The sequence below is a fragment of the Papio anubis genome, chromosome 7 (genome assembly GCF_008728515.1).
Source record: "Papio anubis isolate 15944 chromosome 7, Panubis1.0, whole genome shotgun sequence".
NCBI lineage: Eukaryota > Metazoa > Chordata > Mammalia > Primates > Cercopithecidae > Papio > Papio anubis.
The window spans coordinates 5,372,790-5,388,998 of NC_044982.1; the positions used below are offsets into that span (position 1 = coordinate 5,372,790).

General features: G+C 44.7%; 1 pseudogene; it reads right to left on the reverse strand.

The window, feature by feature from the left end:
* Positions 1-15,019: 15,019 nt before the first annotated feature.
* LOC101005861 lies at positions 15,020-15,687 on the reverse strand (annotated as a pseudogene).
* Positions 15,688-16,209: the final 522 nt, after the last annotated feature.

Below are 16,209 nucleotides of genomic sequence, written 5' to 3' on the forward strand. Positions count from 1 at the left end.
GGGATGTGGGTCACAGCAGCGGACACCGGGTGGACACCAGGCTTCTCGCGCAACTCTGGTGCTTTGCATCAGCTCCTGTTGTATCCAGTTGTAACTATTGGTTACACTTCCTGAAGACGGGGCCGTTTCTGAGTTGTTGTCTTAGTTTGGATTCCCCCAGAAGCAGAACTTGAGACAAGGTTTTCGTACAAGCAGTTTCTTTGGACGGCGATCCCGGTAAACACAAATAAGGGGCAAGATGCATTTCCAAGCAAGCTCCCACTGGGAGAAACTGAGACAATCCTCCTGGGGAGCCCCAGGGGTCAGTGTAGGGCATGTGCCCCAGAGCTACCCCATGCAGAAGTGGGGTCCTTGAATGACAGCACTGCTCCTAGAGATGTCAGCTTCCTAGTATTTTGGGCCAGCCATGCGTGCATGGAGCAGACATTAGCAACTTCAAAGAAAGCACCTCAGGCAGAGAGAGGCAGCAACTGGCAGCTGGACGGCGGCTGGCACGCTCTGAAATGTTAAATCCAAGGGGATGTGGCAGGCCCAGTGCATCTGCTACCATCATGTTTACATGTCCTACCATCCATGCCTATGCCACCACCACGTGCATGTCTGGTCCTTCAAAACTCTGCAGTACATCATGGCCAAGTGACTCCCCTAATGGACAGGGAAATGGACCAGAGTCCTGAGAATACATGCACATGACTGTTACCCTGACAGTGTGACCCGCCTGGATTTCTTAAATGCCTGCTCTGTACCAGGCCTGGGAATGCCTAGAGGACGTTGACACAGGCAGGCCCCTGGTTCCCCTGTGTCACCTCCAGGGCTCAGAGGGACACCACCCAGAGAACGTGTTCAGGAAGCATGTGCTGAGTTCCAAGGTGCGGAGCAATGCCCTGCATCAGGAGCATTCAGGAGGGCCAAGCTGGCGACCTTCAATAGCAGGCCAAGCAGATGGGAGCGGGGGCTTCTGATGTGCCACAGGGGCCAGGCAAGGTCTCTGACTTGGGGTGGGAAGGGGTTGGCCTATGTTGTAAAGCTTATACTGGCTGATGGGCTAGAGTCCTATGGGTGCTCATGACCCTAGGCACACACTGTGCAGCCCAGGGACCTGGCCTGAGGGGAGGTCCAGGTGGGTGAGGGAAACGCAGGCCATGTCACTTGCTGTACAGTGGCCCCAGTTACCGATGCTGAGGCAGCAGCATCCCTTCCCTCCCTAACGGCCTAAGTCTGGCTCAGGAGACACCCGCCCTTCTCTTATGGTCTTTGGTCTGCACAGCAGCTGTGAAGATTCAAGCCCAAGAACTCCGCTTTGCGGGTGACACTGCCGAAGTGGCCTTGCTGGTGAGCGGCCCATCAGACCTCACTCCTGAAGATGTCCTGGCCCTTTCCCTTGCTGTCAGCTAGACTCTGCATTGCTTCATGCAACACACGTTTCTGTTCTCACAGTTCCTATGGGGCAGGAGTCCAGGCCTGGCTGACCTGGGGCCCCTGCTCAGCATCTCATGAGGCTGCAATCAGTGTTGGCTGGGTCGCATTCTCATCTGGAGGCTTAACTGGGGGGAAATTGGCTCCCAAGCTCACTGAGGTTGCTGGCAGAACTCACTTCCTTGTGGCTCTAGATCTCATGGAGGCCTGCTTCTTCAAGACCAGCAGAAGAGAGCCTCTGACCCTGAGGTCCAGGCCCTCCTTTAAGGGCTTCCGCCTGAAGAACGCAAGCTCACCAAGTGTGATATTAACACTTCAAAATCCACCAGCCTAGATCTGCTATAACTCATCTCCTTTGCCATGTTCTGTTGCTTAGAATGCAGCCTCGGGTCTCGTATACTGAGGGACTACACAGGCTTGGATAGTGTGGGGAAGGAGGGACGACTGGCGTCATCTAGGGGTCTGTCTGCCACACCATTCTTCATTCATTTGGCCAAAAAATGTCCCAAGATGCTGGCCTTAGCTCACACCAACTAGAATGGGCACTTGGTTTTGTCACCCATGGAATGAATATTGCTTCCTGCTGCCATCTGAGGTTCCTCTAGTGATGGTGCCTTGTCGGGGGCATGCAGCACTGGGGAGGGGCTGGGTTCTGTGGGAGGGAGGTGCGGAGAGCCCTGAGTGAGCCTTACCTCTCACCTGCACGTATATTGCCTGACTCTGACCCAGGAGCCCACGTGGAGTGCAGACCTGCAGGCATGTCTTTAGCGAGGTACGCATCCTGCCCACACCTCCGGCCTCCTGCCCACACCTCCGGCCTCCTGCCCACACCTGCCAGGCAGAGCCTTCTGTTTGGATCTGCCCCACTCCACCTGCTTTGTGACATGAGGGACATCACTCACCCTCTCTGCGCCCACGTTGTCCCTGCAGTGAAGTGGAAGTGGATGGACTGGGCAGGGCCCAGCGTCCTCACCTGTACAAGGGAGACAGTGCCACCCAGGAGGGGACTCTCTCTGAGACTGTGGTCCTGGTGGCAGGGGAATCGAGGGAAGGATCGGCTGGGGCCCAGCAGAGGAGACTCAGCAGAAGCCAGCATCTCCACATCTGCCTTTCCTCTCTCTCCCCAAACTCGTGCTGTTTTGTAAAAAAAAAAAAAAAAAAAAAAAATTGCCTTCTTTCTTTAAAACAACAGAGCGGCAATGAGCCTCCTGTGCCAGGGCCTGGAAGAGACCTGCGGGAAAGTGCAGGCAACAGAACCCGAGGGGTCACTGTGCAATGCCAGCCCTGCCACCCTCACCACCGCGGGGAACACAGAAACCAGAGCCTGTGGTGGCAGAGGGGAGCTGTGGGCCGTGACGGCAAGCGCTTGAGCTCTCCGCTGGCCTCTCCTGTCCCCGTGAGCCCTCACTCAGACATGCGCCAGCCCACGCATCAGCCATCGCCGGCCTCCACCTGCAGGCTGGCAAGGCAGCTGCCCGGTGTGTATTTTATATTTGCCTTTTCCAAAGCCAGCCCAGTGTGTGGCCTCCAGTGGCGCTGGCCTCCTGCCGCCTCGGTGTGGCTGACCGGTATTTTGGAAAAAAAGTGAAATTGGAGATGTTCTCTTTCCCTCTTCATGAGAGAGTCCTGGGGAGTGGGCTGGGGGATGAGGGGAGCTTGAGCGTTGGACAGGGGTGACACAGGCCAAGTGGGGTGCCAGCCATGTCCTGAGTCAGGCAGGAGCTCAGGAAAGCCCCTTGCCCTCTCTGGGCCTCGTCTGCAAACTGCCCTGTGCCAGACTTCCTGGAGCTCTTAGAACGGAGGCCCAGGGTGGGGGTGGGGGAGGCTGCAGCCCAGAAGATGAGGTCCCTGCCTGGGGCATGCACATCTGCATGGGGAAGTGCTCCTTTTTTTTATAAGTGGACTCCAACTTATTAAATTTTACAGCAACAAGAAACTTGTAACCTCACTTAGTAATTACATGAGGCCTGCAGTGAGCACACCCCATAAAATTCCATTGCCCGTGGGAATCTGGTGAGGGGAAGAGCTCCTGCCACCTCCTGTCTGCAGGGCAGGCGATGCCCAGGCCCTCAGGGGTATGGACATTGCAGGCACCTTGAGGCCCCATCAGAAGGGTGGCTCCGTGCCAGGAACCCCCAAGAGTCTGCTGGCAGGCTGGCCAATTCAGTTTTCTCTCAGAGGACTGAGGTCATGCAAGGGCCACATCACACATGGTGGTGAGCAGCAGCTGGGTGTGGGCAGTACAATCATGACCCCTAAAGGTGTCCAGTACCCAGAACCTATGACTGTGTGACACTACCTGGCTCGAAGACTTGGCAGATTTAATTAAGGATTTGGAAATGGAAAGGCCTCTCTGGAGTACCTGCAGGGCCCAATGTAATTGCAAGGGTCCTTATAAAGGAAAGAGAAAAGCAAGAGGGTTGGAGTCAGAGGAGGAGTGGTGACCATGGAGCAGGTGTTGCAGTGATGAGACCACAAGCCGAGGAATGTGGGCAGCCTCTAGAGTTGAAAAAGACAAGGAAACAGCCTCCAGGTGGAAGGAAACCCAGCCCACACCTTGGTTTCAACGCTGTGTCAGCCCTTTGGCCTCCAGCGTTGTAAGACCAATTTGTATTATTTCAGATGCTACATTTATGGAAGTTGATTACGGGAGCAATAGGAAAAGAATCCACAAGTGCTATAGACTAAACACATGTATCCCCCACCTTAGCTGATGTGGTTTTGATATGGTTTGGCTCCATGTCCCCTCCCAAATCTCACCTTGAATTGTAATAATCCCCTTGTGTCAAGGGCAGGATCAGTGGGAGATACTTGAATCATGGGGGCAGTTTCCCCCAAACTGTTCTCATGGTCATGAGTAAGTCTCATGAGAGCCATGGTTTTATAAATGGGCATTCTCCTGCACAAGCTCTCTTGCCTTCCGCTATGTAAGACATGCCCTTTCGCCTTCCCCCATGATTGTGAGGCCTCCCCAGCCATGTGGAACTGTGAGTGCATTAAACCTCTTTCTTTATAAATTACCCAGTCTTGGCTATTTCTTCATAGCAGTATGACAATGGACTAATACAGATTTGAAGTTATGTCCCCTGCAAATCTATTAGATTGTAATCCTCAGTGTTGGAGGTGAAACCAGATGGGAGGTGATGGAATGAACCTTGGGGGTGGGTTTCTCATGAATGGTTTAGCACCATCTCCTTGGTGCTGTCCTCACGATCATACGTGAGTTCTTGCAAGACCTGGTTGTTTACAAGTGTGTGGCACCTACCCCACACCCTTGCTTCCTCTCTCACCAATTGATGTTCCTGCTCTCAGTTCACCATCCACGATCAGCAAAAGCCCCCCGAGGCCCCTCCAGAAGTGGAGCAGATGTCAGCACCTGCTTGTATAGCCTGCAGAACCACGAGCTAATTAAACTTCTTTTCTTTATAAATTACCTGACTCGAGTCTTGTCTTATCTTTTCTTCTTTCTTTTTTCTTTCCTTTTTTTTCTACTCTTGTGACCCAGGCTGGAAAGCAGTAGCATCATCTTGGCTCATTGCAACCTCCACCTTCTGGGTTCAAGTGATTCTCCTGCCTCAGCCTCCTGAGTAGCTGGGATTGCAGGCACTTGCCACCACGCCCAGCTAATTTTTGTATTTTTACTAGAGATGGTGTTTCACCATGTTGGCCAGGCTGGTCTTGAACTCCTGGCCTCTGGTGATCCACCCACCTCAGCTTCCCAAAGTGCTAGGATTACAGGCGTGAGCCACCTCGCCCAGCCTTCGAGCATTTCTTTACAGCAACACAAGAACGGCCTAACACAAGAGTCATAGGCTGAAATCCTAATCCCCACGACGATGGCAATAGGAGGTGGGGCCTTGGAAAGGTGATCAGGTCATGGATATTTCACAAACAGAATTGATTAGTGCCCTTACAAAAGGGGCCCCAGAGAACACATTGGCCCCTCTGCCATGTGTGAACACAGTGAGAAGGCACATCTGTGAACCAGGAGTGGACCTTCACCAGACTCTACCAGCGCCTAGATCTTGGACCTGCAACCTCCAGAACTGGGAGAGAAATTTCTGTTGTATCGAAACCTCCCAATCTACGGTAGTTTTGTTATCACAGCCTGAATAGACTAATACAGAAAATGGTAGCAAAAAACAGGGTGCTGCTGCACCAAAATCCTTAAAAATGTAGAACTGGGTCATGGACAGAGGACAGAAGGTAGGTGCTAGAAAAACAGATGCTGCTGGGAATGGACTGTTGAGCTTGCTTGGATCTATCATCTCTTCCTTCTTTCCTATTTCTTCCTTTTGCAATGGGAATGCCTATCCTATGCCTGTCCCACCACTGGGTCTTGGAAACACATAACTCATTTGGCTTGGTCGGTTCACAGGTGGAGAGAGATTGGCCTCTGGGCAGTTGTACCTTGAGTTTCACCCATATCAGATTTAGATGCTGTTTAGATGAGACTTTAGATTTTAGACTTCAGAGTTGGTGCTGAAACAAATTAAGGCTTTGAGGGTTGTTAGGATATAATGAATGTATTTTGCATGTGAGAAGGACATGAACTTGTGGGGGGCACGGAAAGGATGCGATAGACTGAATATTCATGTCCCTCCAAAATTCTGGTTGAAATCTCATCCTCGGAGTGATGGTATTAGGTGTTAACCTTTGGCAGGTGATTAGGTCAGGAGGGCAGAGCTCTCATGAATGAGATTAGAGCCTGATAAAGAGACCCCAGAGAGCTCTCTTGTCCATTCTGCCATGTGAAGACACAGAGAGAAGACAGCTGTCTATGCACCAGAAAGCAGAACCCCAGCAAATTCAGCACTGCTGGTACCTTGATCTTAGATGTCCCAGCTGCTAGAACTGGGAGAAATCCATTTCTGCTGTGGATAAGCCACCCAGGTTATGGTATTCAGCCTGAAATAGACAAAGACAATCAGGTGTGCAGTAGATGCTCAATAAATGTCTACCAAATGTGTTGAAGTGTGGGCACAGTCAAGGAAAACCTGAAGGATTTGTTCAAAGCCCTGATGCAGTCCAGAAAGCTAGAGTCAAGGGGACCCCAGGGGCAGCTAAGGAATGGCTGCTAGAGAAGAGTCTACAATCATGAGAAGGGTCTATCCAGGCAGAAATGACATCATGCACTATTGAGTGATGGCTATAGCCCTGCCACTGTGCTGGGCTCTTTTTTCATCCATTCAAAAAACATTTCTTGAGAACCCACTATTTGCCCTTACATTCTCATCTTTACATACATTTTTTTAGCTGAATCATCACAGCTACCCCATAAGGTTTGTACGGCTCTTATCCCATTTTCACAGAGGAACAAACCCAGGTACAGAACAGTTAAGAAACTACCCCAGCATTACTCAGCCAGTGAGTGGCAAGACCAGGAACTGAACCCAGCTCTTTGTCACCCATTTGGCCCCACTGAGAAGAGCTAAAGGTCAGCAACCAGAAGGAGAAGGAGCATCAGGTTCAAAACGCCAGCAACTGGAGGGAGGAGGTGAGGGGCACTGGAACACGGGCCAGGACTCACATTTTGCTCCTTAACCAAAACTGAGATCTCTGGGACTGGGCATGGAGCTTCAGGAGTTTGAAAATTCTCTGAGGACATTTTTGACGTATGTTTTCTTTTTAATAAAAATCTGAAAAGATTTTTACTAGTTATACAGGGAAAACTCTTTGCGGTGATTTATTCAGTGTCTTCCACGCTGAGGACTGTAGTCCCTGAGAGCGTTCACTGATGTAATTTGGGAGATCTTTGAGAATTTTGTTTCCTTGTTAAAGGGTTGGGGAAAAAATTAAAGGTAGAAACTTCCGGTTCCAGGCAAGATAAAGTGGCCCCCCTTCTTCTCTAGTTTCTTTTTTGATTAAAAATATCCCAACAATTCTGGACATAACAAACAAGCTTGGTAAGGTTCTGAAAGACGGGAAGAAGGAGATGGATGGCCCAGGGACCTCAAAACTATAGGAACAGCATGGCAGTGAGTGCCCGGCTTTTCTTTTTACCTCCTATATCTCCTGTACTGGGTGCTAGAGAAGCTGCCACCCCAAACACCAACAGGCACAGAACGAAAAAAACAAAAACAACAAAATAAAAAACCATAAGAGAAGACTGTTTCCTGTAGCCAAAGATAAAATGGCAGCTTAGCAGAACAGAAAACCTTTTTTAAAATACCCATCCTGCTGCAGCCAAACCAATGAAACGATTGCCTCCCTGCCAGACGGACCAATCAGGAAGCTCAACCTCCATCCCCACCCACCCAGCAGCAGCAAGGCAGAGCAAGCAGCCCACGCACGTGCATTTTGGTACCATCAGCCAGTGGTGTTGGTGAGGTCTGGCTGAGAGCTGAGTATATCCTCCCTACCCAGAACCTGTGAGGCAGCATAAGGCTGAATGAGGCAGTGCTAGCTGAAGCTTTGCCGGATCCTGCTGATGTCAAGGGGTTTAACAGAGAGCCATACTTCCACTCCCACTCAGCAGCAAACAGGCAATACAAGTTTAGTGCTCTGCTTTCGAGAGCAGGGTCAACTTTCAGCCTCGCCCTTCAGCAATGAGGTGGGATGAGTCAGGGAATTGCTGTAGCTGGGTTGTTGTTGTTGTTGTTGTTTTAGATGGAGTCTCGCTCTGTTGCCAGGCTGGAGTGCAGTGACATGATCTCGGCTCACTGCAAGCTCTGCCTCCCAGGTTCAAAGGATCCTCCTGCCTCAGCCTCCCAAGTAGCTGCAACTACAGGCACGCACCACCAAGCCCAGCTAATTTTTGTATTTTTAGTAGAGATGGGGTTTCACCATGTTGGCCAGGATGGTCTTGATCTCTTGACCTCGTGATCTGCCCACCTCAGTTTCCCAAAGTGCTGGGATTAACAGGTGTGAGCCACTGCACCTGGCCAGCTGGAATGGTTTTAAAAGAGCAAGGTGCAGAGTAAAACCTTCACCCAGGCCTGAACACTACACCTGAGCAGCATGACTGCCTGTTAAAGAGGAAGATTAAATAGGGTACAGAGTCTCCTGACACAGTACTCAAAATATCCAGAACACAATAAAAAAGCCATATTGTACCAAGAACCGGTGCAATCACAGCTTGAATGAGGAAGTCAACAGATGCCAACATAGAGATGAATCAGATGTTGGAATTATCTGATAAGAATTATAAAGCAGCAATCTTAAGAATGCTTTAGCAGCAATTGTGAACATGCTTGAAACAAATGGAAAAATAGAAAATCTCAGCAAAAAAAAATAGAAGATATTTAAAAAAAACACAGGGAAATTTCAGAGCTGAAAAAGTATAGTAATTAATTTAAAAAAAAAAAACTCACTAGATGGGTTCAGTAGTAAATTAGAGATGGCAGAGGAAAGAAGTGGTGAACTCAAAGATAGATCAATAGAATTGAAAGACAGACCAATCTGAGCCACAGAGAGAAAACAGACTGAAGAAAATGAACAGAGACTCTGGGACTATTACAAAGGTTCTGACATTCATATCACTGTAGTCCTAGAAGGAGAGTGAAAGTAAGGTGAGACTTTAAAAGGATCTGAGTAAATAAAGACTGAAAATTTGCCTTTTTTTTTTTTTTTTTTTGAGAGACAAGGAGTCTTGCTATGTTGCCCAGGCTGGTCTCAAACTCCTGGCCTCTAGTGGTCTTCCCACCTTGGCCTTAATAAGTTGTCAAAAGCATAAGATTATAGATCCAAGACATGAAGAGAACCCCAAACAGGATGAACTCAAAGAAATCCTTGCCAAGAAACATCATAATCAAATTTCTGACAATTAAAGACAAAGACAAAGAAAAATTCGTGAAGGCAGCCAGAGAAAAATGACATATAGTCATGTGCTGCATATGATGTTTTAATCAACAAACCGCATACGTGATGGTGATCTCATAAGATTATAATACCATATTTTTACTGCAGCTTTTCTACATTTAGATAGATTTAGATACAAAAACCCTTACCAAAGTATTACAGTTGCCTACAATATTCAGTACAGTGTCATGCTATACAGTTGTGTAGTATGTGCTATACCAGACAGTCCATGTGTGTAGTAGGCTAGGTTTGTGTAAGCACACTCTAGGATATTTGCATGATGACAAAATTACCTACTGACTAATTTATCAAAATGTATCCTCACCATTAACTGATGCGTGACTGTGTTGTGCTTAGGGGAACACCAATCCAAATGACAGCCGATTTTGCATCTGAAACCATGAGGGCCAGGAGGAAGTGGCACAACATTTTCCAAGTTCTGAACAAATGGAACTGTTAACTCTCAAATTCTATATCCTGAAAAAAAAATTCTTCAGTAATAAAGGGGAAATATACTTTGATGAAATCTTTTTTTTTTTCTTTTTTTTTTCCGAGACGGAGTCTCACTCTGTCACCCAGGCTGGAGTGCAACAGTGTGATCTTGGCTCACTGCAACCTCCTCCTTCTGGGTTCAAGTGATTCTCCTGCCTCAGCCTCCCAAGTAGCTGGGACTGTAGGTACCCACCACCATGCCCAGCTAATTTTTGTATTTTTAGTAGAGACGGGTTTTCACCAGGTTGGCCAGGCTGGTCTCGAACTCCTGATCCCAGGTGATCCACTCGTCTCTGCCTCCCAAAGTGCTGGGACTACCGGCATGAGCCTCTGCATCTGGCTGAAATCTTTTAAAGACCTAAATAAATAGATATTCCATGTTTGTGGATTGGAAGATTCAATATTGTTAATCTATAGATTTAATGCAATCCCAATCAATTTGCCAGAAAATTATTTGTTGATATCAGCAAACTTATTTAAAGTTTATATGTAAAGAGAAAAGGCACAAAATAGCCAACACGATACTGAAGAAGAACAAAATTGAAGGACTCACACTACCTGATTTCAAGTATAGTAATCAGGCTACAAAAATCAAGATAATGTGGTATTGGCAGAAAATAAACACAAAGGTCAGTGAAACAGAATACAGAATGCAGAATTGGACCTACACAGTTCTACCTGATTGGTCTTTGACAACAGAGCAATGGCAGTCCAATGGAGAAAGAGTAATCTTTTCAAAATATAGTGCTGGAATCATTGGACATCCATATGCAAACAAATGATTCTGAACACAGACTTTACACCTTTCACAAAAATTAACTCAAAACAGGTCATAAACCTAAATGTAAAATGTAAAACTATAAAACTCCTAGAAGAAAACACAGAAGGAATTCTACTTGACTTTGGGTTTGCTGATAAATTTTTAGATACAACATCAACAGCATGATCCATGAAAGAAAATGATGATAAATTGGATGTTATTAAAATTAGAATCCTGTGTACTGTAAAAGACAATAAGAGGAGAAAAATAAAAACCACATATTTGGGGTAAATATTTGCAAAATGCATACCTGTTAAAGAACTTGTATCCAAAAAATTTTTAAAGAATTATTAAAATTTAGCAGTAAGAAAACACACAACCTAATTTAAAAATAGGGAAAAGATCTTCATGGACTCCTCATCCAAAGAAGATATATACATAGCAAATAAGTATATGGAAGGAGCTCAAAATCATTTGTCATTAGCAATGTGCAAATTAAAACAATAATGAGATACCAATACACACCTATTAGGTTGGTTAAAATCCAATACCAATTGCTGGTGAGGATGCAGAGCAACAGGAACTCTCACTCATTTCTGGTTGGAATACAAAATGGCACAGCCACTTTGGGAGACAGTTTGGCAGTTTCTTACAAAGCTAAATATAATCTTACCATATGATCCATCAATCATGCTCCTCAGTATTTACCCAACTGAGTTGAAAACTTATGTCCACACAAAAACCTGCATATAAATGTTTATATCAGCTTTATTCATAATTGCCAAAAACTGGAGATAACCAAGATGTCCTTCATAGAACGGATAAACAAACTGTGGTTCATCCATACAATGGAATATTATTCAGCAATTAAAAAAATGACCTATCAAGTCACAAAAAGACATGGATAAATATTACTCATTTCTAAGTGAAAGACTACTGTTAAGCATATTGCTAAATGAAAGAAACCAGTTTGAAAAGGCTACATTCTGTAAGTTTCCAATTATATGGCATTCTGAGAAAAGCAAAAGTATTGAGACAATAAAAAACTATCATTTCCAGGGGACTGGGGGTACAATTGAATAGGTGAATCACAAGAGATATTTCAGGGCGGGAAAACTATCTTGTGTTACACTGTAATGCTGGCTACATGATACATACATTTGTCAAAATCAATGAAGTTTTACAGCACAACATTAACACATAATTTTTTTCCATATATGCAAATTTAAAAATCATTTAGGAGGTTGGGACAGCCCAGAATGGAATGCAGTTGGTGAAAAAATCATCTAAATGCATTACAGATGTATAAAACAGCCTAACTGAAGGGAATGGGAGGATAAGGTGCTCACTTAAGTAGCTTTGAACATAGTAGAGTCTGAACACTAAAGGCAAAAGAACTGTACCTAAACACTGCATTCTAGTTGATAAAGTTGTTCCCACAGAGTGTAGAGGTTGACATGAAACTGCTATAGATGTACACTGGAAGAAACAATTAAGTAAACATGACAGAGGATGGGAGCCAAGTTTTTTATTGTTAAGTAGTAAATTACAGATAAGCCAGGAGTCTAAAATGATACATGTAGCAATGGATTAGAGTTGACATCAGTATAAATTCATATTTAGAATAATGTAAATACATATAGTTACATACAGAAATATGTAAAGATGTGTACATACATGATTTAGTATAAACAAACATATCACCTTGCTCCATCAGCTAAGAAGGCCTAGAAGCAATGACACTACAGTAGCAATAAGCACATCTTTCACCCAGATCTTGGTTGCTAACACCATTCTCCAATAAAAGGAACCAGGAATTCTTGGAACAATGATTGATTCTAGGACTGGGTCAGGAAAGTGCAAGATGGGCCTGGAGTATCTTGTAGTGCCAGGAAGAAACAAAGTGCAAACCAAAAACAAAATGAAAAAAAAACCTCAAATAGGGAACTCACAGTGATACGAGATATGTCAATGGGTTAAAGGAACCAACTGAAAGAGCTTCTGACAGTCAAAGCTAAAACAATGAGTGATAAAATAAATGTAGTATTGGGTTATAGCCAAAAATATACAATAAATACTGATCTAAATAAATGATTGAATACATAAATAAATGACTACAATCTCCTGTGCAGAATTCTAAATAATGATGTGGGTATCGTGCCCTCAAGGAGGTAGAACAGCGCTACCAACTCCTTCAGTGTAGGCTGCACATAGTGACTTTTTCCCAAAGATTACAATATGGAAAGGGAGATGAACATAGTCACTTTGCAGTGGAGAAACCTCACAAGCCCTACTTCAAATGAGGTGATCAAGGTCAACATGAGCAGTGATAAGTTACATTGGTAATACATACCCTTGACGTGATATAACGAGAATAGCACTTTACTTCTGTGATCTTCCTCCCCCAAACACATTACCTCATTCTTATCATGACAAGAACATCAGATCAATCTCAACTGAAGGAAAGTCTACAAAACACCTCGTGTGCACTCCTCAAAACCCTCCAGGTTATCAAAAAATAAAAACAGAGCCTGAGAAACTGTTACAATCAAGAAGAGCCTAAGGAGACATGATGACTACATGAAACAGAATCCTGGGACAGGAAAAGGATATCCGGGAGAAAGTGAAGAAAGCTCACTTTTAAATAGAAAGCATACAAATAAACTACAGACTCGAATCAACAATAGCATATCAGGCCAGGTGCGGTGGCTCACGCCTGGAATCCCAGCACTTTGGGAGGCCGAGGCAGGTGGATCACCTGAAGTCAGAAGTTTGAGACCAGCTTGGCCAACATGGTGAAACCCTGTCTCTGCTAAAAATACAAAATTAGCCAGGTGTGTTGGCGCACACCTGTAACCCCAGCTACTCGGGAGTCCGAGGCAGGAGAAACACTTGAACCTGGTTGCAGTGAGCTGAGATCACACCAATGCACTCCAGCCTGGGCAACAAGAGTGAAATTCTGTCTTTAAATAAACAAACAAACAAATAAATAAATAAATAAAATAACATATCAATAGTGATTCATTAATATCATACTAATATAAGATGTCAAAAACATGGGGAAATTGGGTGTGGGTATATGGCAACTCTCTGTACTATCTTTAGAATAATTCTGTAAATCTAAAACTGTTCTAAAATTCAAAGTTTATTGTTAGAAATTCAAAAATTTCAAAAAGAGAAGAGAAAGAAAGAAAGGAATGAACTGTTGGTACATACACCAACCAGAATGGATGTCCAGAGCATTGTATTTTATGTAAAAAGTCAATCTCAAAATCTTCATACTATATGATTCCTTTTATGTAACACTTAACAATAACAAAGATATAGAAATGGAGAACTTGCTAGTGCTTCCCAGCAGACAGAAATGGAATGGGTTGTGCAAACTGCTTGAATAGTGAATAGTTACGTGAGTCGGTTGTATGAAAGGGGCAGCACAAGAGAGCTTCTTTGTATAATCGGTGATTACACAAATTTGTGTATGGAATCAAATTGCACAGAACTGCATACACATACATATACACAAATAAATGCCTGTGAAAATTGAATAAGGTCTGTAGTCTAGTTAACAGCATTGCACCAATGTCAATCCCCTTGTTTTGATACTGTACTAGAGTTAGCACCATTAAGGGCAACTGGGAAAAGGGTATATTGGAGTCTGTGTTCTATTTTTGCAATTTCCTACAGACTCCTGTGAGTCTATAATTATTTTTTAAGTTAAAGTAAAAGTCTGAGTACTCCAATAATGGCAGAATAGCTTGTAACAGACTCTGTTTTCTCCTGACAATAATTACACTCTGGACAAAATATAAAAACAGCCATTTGAATGAACATTTAAGAACAACCTGAAACAGGCTAAAACTTAAGAGGACGTGACACCTAAAACAAGGAAACATTAGATGAGATGTATGTTTAAATGATGTTTCCCCGAGAGACACTATCCAGTGTGTATCACATGCAGGAATAAGCTCAAGCAGAGAGTGACAGTCTAAAGAGGCTGCTGAATCAGACGCCTGAGTTCAGAGAAACCACAGAAGCTGAAAGTGAGGGAAGAAAGGAGAGAGTCATGGCGTGGAAGGAAGTATCCCCAAATCTGCATACAAATGCCTCTTACAAAATATTGGCTAACTCCTAAACTGCTTATGTATAAGTAAAGACTCTAAAAATCTCAGTGAAAAGCAGCACCTAGAAGTCTGAAACATCCAAGCAGAGATTTAATCAGCTGCCCGGTTCAGGAGAGATAGAACTTGAAGTTCCATTTTTGAAACGTTATCCCCTTAACTGAAGCCAAAGAAGAGCCACACCTTGTGTATAGGGACCGTGTTCCAGGACTAAGGACCACACTCTAGGACTAAGGGAAAAATGGGAAGGAACTTGCCCTTTGAAAATCTTAAAGCAAGCTTCTCCCAGACCAAAGTAATGACTGCCACTGATTTATTTGCCTGCCAGAAAAGAGGGAAACACTCTTTAAAGGAAAGTAATAGAATCCAGAGCTTCTATGATGTATCGCCTATAATGTCTATTGTATGGTCAAAAAAAATTTTTTTTTTTTTTATTAAACCAGTATTTATTAACAGCATGCCTGATTCTGCGGAAAGCAGACTTGAACCCTGGTCATTCCTACTCTCAGGGGCAGCATGTTAAGGATAGCAGCCTGCAAGTCTCTCTCTTAAACTCCACTTGTGTGTACACCTTGGTGACGTCACTGTACTTGCCTTCACGGGGCTGGTAGTTAGGGATCGGTGGTGTGTAACATGGCCCTTCCCTCTCAAAGGGGAACAGGTTGGGATCCCGCTTGATGGCCTCAGCATGGAGCTTCGGGGACTCGAGTCACAGTTCCTCCAGAGCTTCCTGCTGGGCTTCTAGCATGGCCCTGATGGTGTCCCTCTCCATCTTATGCTCTTGCTGCTTGTACAAGGACCACTTCTTCAGAAGCAGAGCTCTCCTCTCAGTATCCTTAAAGGTGAGCTCCACCTGAGGCCGCTGTCTTGCTTTATCCAAGAACTTTAGAGGGGTAATAAAATCTTCAATAGGAATTAGCTCTTGACTAGCCTTTTCCAGTTTTCGGATCCTTCTTTTCAAGCGCTCCTTTGCTGCTTGGTCTTTTTTAGGATCTACCTTCTTCTTCTTTCGAAGAGGTTCTGATCTCATGGGAATGAGTTCCCAGAAAGACAACAATGATGCTCGCTGGTATTTCTAATCTGCATCTGCCAAGTTCCCAGAGGCCCGCTAGTCGGGCACAGGGTTAGCGAGACACCTCTGTATGGTCAAAAATTAATAGTGTAAACCAAACATAAAATTCTATGTGTTCCCCAACCAACTGAATGGACTCCTCTCTTGGCCAAGGGGATCCCAAAGAAATCTGAAAAACTAGTTTAGGCCATGACAGCAAGTGGAGATCAGACATGGCCCATTATACCCTTCCCCCTTTGGAATTAAGGCACAATGGATCAGCATTAACATTACAATGGAGATCATAAGAAAAACAAAACAGACTCTTTGTACCCACTCCAACCTGACTCTGGTATAGCCTCCCATGACAGATAATAGACCCTGAAGGAAACCAAAGTATTTTACCCCAAAATATATTTTCTTTAACATATTTTGAAATGCCCCCTGCAAAGCCATCTTTTGTAGGGGAAATGTTCATTCTGTGGAGAATCTCTTTTCCTTACTAGGTCTTTTCCAGAGAGTCTGACCCCTTTTAAGGTCCTGTAGACACTTACCATCTATTCTCTCTGAAG